A 9068-nucleotide genomic window follows, 5' to 3' on the forward strand; every position below is an offset into this window, starting at 1 on the left:
CAATCTCTCCCTTATTCATTAAAAAAAATTATTTATTTATTTATATTATTTTTTAATTAAGGGGAAAAATTAAAAAATTAGCAGGATATATTATAGTAACTTTTTTGATTTCCTATTAACTTGATTGGAAGTCCTGTAATCCTCCCACTATCTTGTTTTGACTGATTGGACTCTGTTCCATTCTGTTTGATAGTATCAAGTTTGAGGATATAGGCAACTACTTTGAAGGCAATAAGATTCACTATGATGCCCATTCTGGTTTGGCTATTATCTTCTTTTGAAGTCCTGTAATGTTTACAATGTTTAGGTTTTATTGGTCTTGTTCTGTACTGTTTTGTTCAACTTTATAATACCTAATGATATAGGCAATTCTTTTTAAGGAAGGAAGAGGCATTGTGGTAACCATTGCTGATAACCTTGTACTCTGTTTTTACATCATGTACTATGTCTATCCTTGGTTTTGACTGACTGCTTTGTTTTGTCATATTTGGTTTTATTCTCTTCCAAAAAAAAGTAATAGAACTATGGGAGTAATAAAATCCAAAATGTGTAAATTTTGTTGTAAAAAAGGGAGGAAAAAAAGTGCTCTAAAGGATACAACTGCAAGTGTGTTTAGGTGTATTAGGATAGATGACCATATTACTGAGTTTTTGTTGGATCATTGAACACAACTGTTTGCAGTCTCACTGTTTGAATGTCCACTTTGTATGCTTTGATCCTGTGACTTGAGCAACTATTTTTAAGATGACAATGTGTAATCTATTAACTGGTGATTTCTTACTGTGTTTTTTTTTTTTTGTAGTTCTGTATTACTTGTACCCTTACACTGTTTTGTTTTGTTTTGTTTTGTGTTATAACCTAAGCCCGCTAACTATCGGGCTGTGAAGCCTGTTCTGTATAAGCACCGCCTGCTGTTTCCCCTCCTCTTCCCCCTTCACATCTAACTAGGTTAAGTTTTAACTTCCCGAAAGGCCATAAAATAAAGGCCTGAGGTAATAGCTCCTGACAACCCCCTTTCCTACCCTGTGGCCGGTCACAAATTGTGTTAATTGCATTAGATTGTATTAGATTGTACTATTCTTCACAAAAATTGCGTTGCTGTTCTTTAAGATAAAGATTAACTTCAGGACATTACAGAGAGTTCTGTAAAGTCCAGCTGCCAGCTACAACCTAATTGTGTAATTGTGTCAATAACCTTAACATTCCCGTGGTTTTTCGCTTTATAAGTCACTGCCTTTAGCTGTGAGGTGCGCAGTCTCCAAATTGGCTCCTGGAGACTGTGATGCCAGGCCTGGCCTAAAATAAAGCCTTTGCTCCCCAAATTTTAATGTCTTGCTTCCTTGGGTTTTATTCCAGGGTCTGAGCTATCACATTTTGTTTTTTCTTTTTTTCCTTTTACATAAAATTTTTAAAAATTTTTTTTAAAAATTTTGAGCCAGGGTTTAAATTGCTAAGTTCTCCAGGCCTGGCTGAAATGTGCAATCCTCCAGCCTCAGCCTCCCAGAGTGCTGAGATCACAGGCATGTGTCACCGTCCCAGCCAATGACTTGGTCAGGACAATTGGATGTGAAAGGTTACCCTTTATTTTAGGGCAGAAATAAGAAAAATGGTAAGTGTTTTTAAGAAATGCTCAAGAGAAAGAAAGTAAAAAGAGAAGGGGAGGGGAAGAGGAGAAGAGGAGGAGAAGGGGAGAGAGAGAGGCTGCATCCTGTGAGCAGAATCGGCCACAGCATTAGCGGGAGGGCAGTGCTGTGAGGGCCCCCACTGCCGTCCTTTTGTCATCTTTGGTAGCTGACCAGCTGCTCCCACTTGGTCTCTGCTCCAAGATGGGCAAGGTGCCAGGTCAGCATGTCTTGTGCCAGGAGATTGGTACCAGATCCAGGGCCCAGCCTGATCCTGCTGAAGCTGCTGTTCTGCGTCCGTGGTTAAGGACCCTCCTCCATCAGTGGATTGTGCCCAGCCATTCAGGCCATACTGCCCTGCCTTCCTATGATAGCATCGCATCTTCTTCCATGTCCAGAGGACCTGCTCAGGCCCAAGAAGCATGGTGCAGGGAGCTGGTGGGTCTGCCCTGGACCCTAGAGCCACCTCCATACCTGTGGGCCCGCATGAGCCCAAATTGCTGGCTGAGCCTCTCCAGGCTCCATTTTTCTCTGACGAGGTGGGGGGTAGGAGAATCTCGGGAGATCGAGTCCTTCCAGTTCTTACTATCCACCTTTCCAAAGCTTTCAACATACTTTGACAAGAGCAAGAAGGCACCCTTCCCCATCAAGGTATGACTTCTGTGACCCCAAGCTACACCCTCAGCTCCAGCCCTTTCTGGGGACCCTCTCCATCAGACACCTCTTCCCCTTGTTCATGCCTGCAAGGAATCCCCAGTTTTCTGTTTCCCTCACTAAAACAGCTCTTCTAGGCAGGAAGGGAGAGGAGAAATGAAGAGGGGATGGGACGTGAAAAGAATAAACATGTACCAGCTCCCCAGGGGAAATGTACCCATTATGTATCACAGACAGACATGGACCAATAAATGAACGAAGGTTGTAGGCACGGCGAATCTCCTTCCTCTCCTGACCTCCTGCTCAGCCCCACTTGTCCTTGGGAGGATTTTCCTGGGTAGAAGCTGAGTGTGATCCCAAGCCACTTGCCTTGTCCTAGGACAACCCAGGGGCTTGATCAGGAGTCATTACAGCTGCCCAGTACTCAGGAGCCTAGGGCTAGGAAAATGTGGGGGCCCGTACATGTCTTCAGTGACAGTCACCTCCACCAGAGCAAGCCCACAGCGGTGAGCTGTATTCAAAGGGCCACGAGTGTCTTGTCACCAGGTCAGACTGGAGAGGCTCACCTGAGCCTCGGGCAGTCCAAAGAAGAGACAGGACTGTGGACTCGGTTACACGTCTTTGTTCAACTGTTTAGCCACAGTGCATAAAGCTTAGGCAGATAGTTTTAATTCCTACTCTATGGAAGTTCCCGTCCTCTAAGAGAGGGGGAAAACAAAGGCGAGACATAGCCTCCGTGAATGATGAGAACTCTAAAAGCAGCCAAGTCACAGGAGGAAAATGCGAGAGCTCGTGCAGAGCAACGGCGGAAGCCTGAAGAGATCTGCCGAGACTGAGTGTGCTTTGGATGGGATGCAAGTGACAAGGGTGGCTAAGGAGTGACAGAGGACCAAGATTTAAGGTCATGTGTGGCAGTACGCTCCTGTCATCTCAATACTTGGGAGCATGAGGCAGAAACTTTGCCATGACTTTGAGGCCAGCCTGGGGTACATAGTGAATTCAAGGCCAGCTTGGGCTACATAGTGAGACCCTGACTCACAGCAATATTAATAAGTAAACAAACAACTGGGTGTCAGGAACATGGAGGCTTTGGGGAGACGGAGTTTGGTTCTGTGTGCTCTGCTGTTGGACTTGTGGCATAGTTGCTCACCACCCACTCGCCCTGGTTCCTGGGTGCTCCTCATGGCTGCTGCATGGGTTTGCACCCTGTATTCCCGACTGGTTTCTAATGAAAACACATCGACTGTTTCATGGCTTTCCCAAAGGCCAAATAATAATAATAATAATAATAAATGGTCTTTGAAAATGGAATTTTCCAATGGATTATCTCCCTGAAGTTGCTTCCCCTTGTTCTCCCAAAAGCAGTCATCTTACTAACTTAATCACAGACAGCAGCAGCTACAGCTACAGCTACAGTGAAAACTCCCCTGCATCAGCCCAAGGAGGCGTGGGTTACACAGAGCCAGTGGGGCGCGCACTAAGGAGAAGTCAGGAAGGTTAGGAGCTGCTGGTGAGGCCGGCTCTTGGCATTAATGCAGGTTATTAACGCGCCAGAGAAGCATTTATTGAGTGCCCGCTATAGAAGAGGCTTTGTTCTAGACGTTGAAAGCAGCGTTGAGGGAAAGAGACAGAAAAGGGCTCTGCTTACCCTACAGTCCAGGTGAGACTATAAATGCTAAATAATTTTAAAATTATAAACAAGAACTATAAAAATAACAGAGTGGTGAGAGCTGTGCAAAAAAATAGAATGATGGGCTACAGAAATTTGGGTTTGCCTCTGGGAGGATCTGGTCAGAGAAACTCATTGAAAAAAAAATCACACTTCTGATATGCTTTTGTGTGGAGCATAAGCAACCATACAATTACCAGAGTATACTGTGTTACATGGGAGCAATTACATGTACTGTCTCCAACAGAGTCACTGAGTATTTAGCAGTAAAGTAGCAGCTGCACTTGTATTGTTCTCTCCTGAAGTCCTGCTGGCTTGGATTAAGACAGTCCTGTCTACTTTGAGTTGAAGAACATGGAGTAAGAGTTTGGTTCTTGGGCTTAAATTGTAACTAAGTCAGATTCCCAGGCCCAGAGAGTGACTTCCATGAAGGAAGATGGAAGAAGTAATTAATTCAGAAAGGACTGATTCTCAGAAAGGAGAACCAGAAAGGACTGAGTCAGGGAGAAGCACACAGGAGCTCTGAGTGTGGGAAATATGGACCATTTGTGAGCAGTCTTCTTATCTGTAGTTCTGAGAACTTTCTCCCCTTTTCTCACTTGTCCCTTGATGAAGCTAATACTCAGTTATGGGTTATTTTCCTCTAAAACAACCTTTTGTTTCTCCTAAAATTACACAATGCCTAATAACCTTGCTCAGACACCCTGAAAGTCTAAGGCGACATCCTAAAACACCAATTTTACAAAAAAGAATCACCAACAAGAGAAGCAGCAGCCCAGGGAAATGGTTAGCTTGTGCCAGTCTGAGGCTGGCCCAGCACGGTGCAGGAAGATGCAGCATCTCCTCCCCCGGGGACAACAGCTAATTAACTCTGCTCTGTGATTTAAAGAGCTATCGATTTGTCCATGACATGCATGCAGTCCTGAAGAATGAGGTTCGAAATCTGCTATTTCAGAGCAAGTTCCTCCAAATGACCAAATCTAATATCGAGACTTCAGTAATGCACAGAAATGAAAAGGAACTTAGCTTCAGTGGTATTTTCTTAAACCTCATTATCCATTTGTAAACCAATTAGCTTTCTGTTTGACATTCTGCTTAATATTCTTCTTACCCATGGTGAGAGCAGTCATTTTAAGCACTGTTTCTAGTTTCCATTACCAGAAGGAGCCTCAACAAGTAAACAGTCACCCTGTGTAGAATTAGGAGATTAAATTCACATTACCAGATGGGAGGAAACAGAAGTGATGCTTCCTTTGTGTCCTCTTTGTGAGAGGCAAAATTCATGATGACTTAGGAGGGGGAACTCTAGCTGAGGATTTAGAAAGTCATCTTCCAGTATGGGACTTTTATTCTGGCTCTCAGAGGACCACAGCCCTCAGTGACAAGCAGCAGAAGAGAACTACTTCTGTGAGACAGCAGAGTGTTTGCTGGTCACTGGAAGCCAGTTTCTTTGTGCCACATGGATTAGTTGGTAATATGCACAGGCCCTGCTTGGTAGGAGCTATAAAGCCAAGGTCAAATGTCAGAGCAGCCATATATGGAAATGTGGTAATTACATATCTGAGAGTACTAGCCTATGATCTTCTGTCATAGATGATTGGACCATGAATAGACATGTGACCCAGCTGGTCCAATCAGATGATATCTCCTAGAAATGTGGAATTGGGTCTCAGAAATTTAGTATCCTGGGCCAGGGATTTAGCTCAGGGGCACAAGGACCTGCCTAGCAAGCATAAGGTTGTGAGTTCAATTCCTGGAACAACAGCAGAGAAAAAAAAGAGAGAGAGAGGGAAAAAAAAGAACTTTAGTATACTTCTGTTAGGCACTTGGACTGTGGGTTTCAGTGTCTAACCTGCTGAGAGATAGAGACAGAGACAGAGAAAAATATTTGGAGAGACCAATATTGGCTCTTAGTAGTTTGCAGTCCTAAGCATTTCTGGCTTTTTTTTTTTTTTTTTTTTTTTTTTTTTTTTTTTGAGATAAGATCTCACTGTAGTTCTGGCTGGTCTTGAACACTCAGCAGTTCCCTTGATACTTCAGCCTCCCACGTGCGGGGATTACAGTCGTGCACTACCTGGCTCAACTCGCTTCCAACCTTTGGGTCCTACTACATCTTTCTTTCTTCTTCCTTTCTTCTTCTTGTTCTTTTTTATTTTCTTGCTTAATTCAGCTTGAGTGAATTCTGTTTACTGCACCCAAATGATCTCTGACTTGATAAAGTAGAATAGGAAGGAACATTCCCTACCAGGGGGTCTGCAATTAGCTAAAATCATGTTATGTTAGTCACTAGAGAAGTATGTGAGAGATGTTTTAATTTTGCTCTTAAATTCACACAGTAAACTAAGCAGGGGTGATATAATCACTTTAATAACCAAGATTAAATTTCATACAAAATGAGGCTCTAGGAAAGGGAGTCCCATCTCTGCGTGGTGACTGGGAATGAATGTAATCACGACTTCCTTTCCACCTGGTGGCACTGGACCTAAATTATAGAGAGAGCTCTTTAGAGGGGGAGTAAACCCAGTACTGGGAAATCAGAGGAAGGATAGATGATACATTCTTAGTTTTGAAAGGGTTTTGGCCCAGACAGGACACTGTAGCCAGGAAAGCCTCAACCGGAAGCAGGAAGCCCCATCTTGCCCTGCCCCTAGGAAGTTACCTGTGACGCCATCTTCCCGCCCCTGGGAATTTACATATGGTGCCAAACCTAGGACCAATGGGCTACCTGTGTATCCCTAATGCCCGCCTTAGGTTCCACCCCAAACCGAGGCTATTTACATGCCCCCACGCCACGTTTCCGCCGGAGAGATCGCTGGACACCAGTGGTGGGGGTGCCAGTCAGCTCTCTCCGTGTTCTCAGAATAAAGGCCGCTTTTTATTTTAACTTCTCATCTTTTGGAAATAATCCTAGCAAGTTTTAATTTTTGTTTCCTCATGCTTTTAATTATTACATTGCTCATTTCAGATCATCCCAAAAGAAACTCAGGAGCTTAAAAAAACCAGGACTGGTCGTTTCTGTGTCAAGGTTCCTGTGGGTCAGAGAATCAGACAAGGTGGAGCAGAGGTTGCTTGTTTTTGGTCCACAGTGCCTGGGACCTCAACCAGGAAGAGGTGTAAACCCTGGGTGGGGCTAGGTGCACATCTTCAGGAAGGGGTCTTCTCGTATATAGCTGGCTGTTTGTTGGTGCTGTTGTTGGTTGGGACCTCATGTGGCGTCACCCAGAACACTTACATATGGCCTCTCCACATCTCTCCAGGTAACCTAGCTTGGTCTTCCTCACAGGATTGCTGCTGGGGTTCAAGAATGAGCATCCTCAGAGAAGCAGGTGGAAGTTGTATTGCTTTTAAGGCATAGTCTTGGAAATTGTGTAGCAGCTCTTCTGCCATAATCCCAAGCCTGCTACCTTCAGAGGGGAGAAATGGCAAAGTTCCATAGTAGGAAGATAACGCTGGATGAGAGACATTGGTGCAGACATCTTTGAAAAATAACAGAAATAAAAGACATTTGTCATTACAAACATTAATATTTTTTTTTGTACCATGAATCAAACTCAGAAACTTGTACCTGCCAGGCAAGGCGCTGTGCTGCCGAGCTATACCCCCAGCCCTTCACGTTTCTTTAAAAGGCAGAGCACTTAGTAAAATCTTAAGCGGCCTGACTGAATGTGTCAGCCCTTAAAGGAAACAGGTAAAAGCAAGGAGAGGAAGTCATACCCAAGGCTCGCTTCTGACCAGCAGAGATCGGTTAGTGTGAGGGCCTGGGATAAGGTGGGTGTCTTTACACTCCCAGCCTTGAGCAGAGCAGACTTCAGAAAATTCAAAACAGATGATCTCATAGTGAGAACCTCTGAAAGGGAGTATGGCTAAAATAGGATGGCTCTAAAAATAAAGCCCAGAACCAAAAATTGCAAATGATCCTGATGAAGAAGAAGAAAAAGAAGAGACATCCAAAGGAAACAGACTTTCTGCTGATGAGCACGGAGTTTAAGAGGAGACAAAATACACAAAGATGGAAGGCAGAGAGTAGAACCCAGAACATATACGAGAAAATGTCACACACTTCTAAGGGTGTCATTGGACACCGGGAGCACACACACACTCAAAACTTGAAATTTCAAGCTTGGAGAAAGCCAAGATAAATAACAAAAAAGACCCTTTGACTAAGGACACAACAGGAAGAGGCAGTCTACTTCAAAGCCGTAAGATAACCTGTTAGCTAGTTGGTCTTTTAGTTATCATATGCACACTGCAGGAGGAAACCTTTGGAATAAATGTAATTTTGTGAAATTTCCCCTACGTGACACAGAGAAAGCAAGGTGACTTCACTCCCACTTTCCTTTCTTCTTCACTATGTGCTTTCAGGCTTAGGGTGACCACATGTCTTAGGTGGCTCCGCACTGGCCAACTGGCCCAGATGTAATTATTAACAGGGCTGCACAGCAATCTCAGAAGAGCCGAGTTTGAACACTAGACAAGCTAGAAGAGAGACGGCTACCCTAGATCAAGCCAGTGCAAAATTAAAATGTAGAGGTCCTTGTTTAAAACACAGCATAAAAAGGCTATTACAAGTATTAAATATAAAGCGGTTTTTGTCCCTCTTTTTTCTGCTGACTTTCTCTCTTGAATCCTCATGATGTTTTTTGTCATTTTGTATTGTTCTAATTAAAGAAAAAAATTTAAATTGCTAATATGAATTGTAACGTTCTTTTCTATATTGTGTAATGCCAGTTTTTGTTGTTTTGTTTTGCTTTTTGTAGTGCTAGGAATTGAGCCCAGAACTTTCAAGATGATCTGCATCTCTAGCTTTTTGGAAATTTTTATTTTGAAACAGGGTCTCTTTAAGGTGCCCCCCCCCTCCGCTTGAATTTGCAATCCTTCTGTCTCAGCCTCCAACTAGCTGGGATTACAGGCATGTATTACTGTACCTGGCATGTAATGACTATTTTAGATGCAAATATAAAAGCATTTAAATTGTATGCAGAATCTAAAGTGACAAAATTCACACGTAGACGTGTATTTTATTCTTATCAGAACAGTGGAAAAGCTGCAAAATTTCGACTCTTGCTTTCATGTAAGCTTTTGACACATGAACATTCTACCAGCACTTGCTACCTTCAGCTTAT

This window comes from Cavia porcellus, unplaced genomic scaffold (assembly GCF_034190915.1).
Source record: "Cavia porcellus strain 051 isolate PalLab524CR breed Dunkin Hartley unplaced genomic scaffold, mCavPor4.1 scaffold_14, whole genome shotgun sequence".
NCBI lineage: Eukaryota > Metazoa > Chordata > Mammalia > Rodentia > Caviidae > Cavia > Cavia porcellus.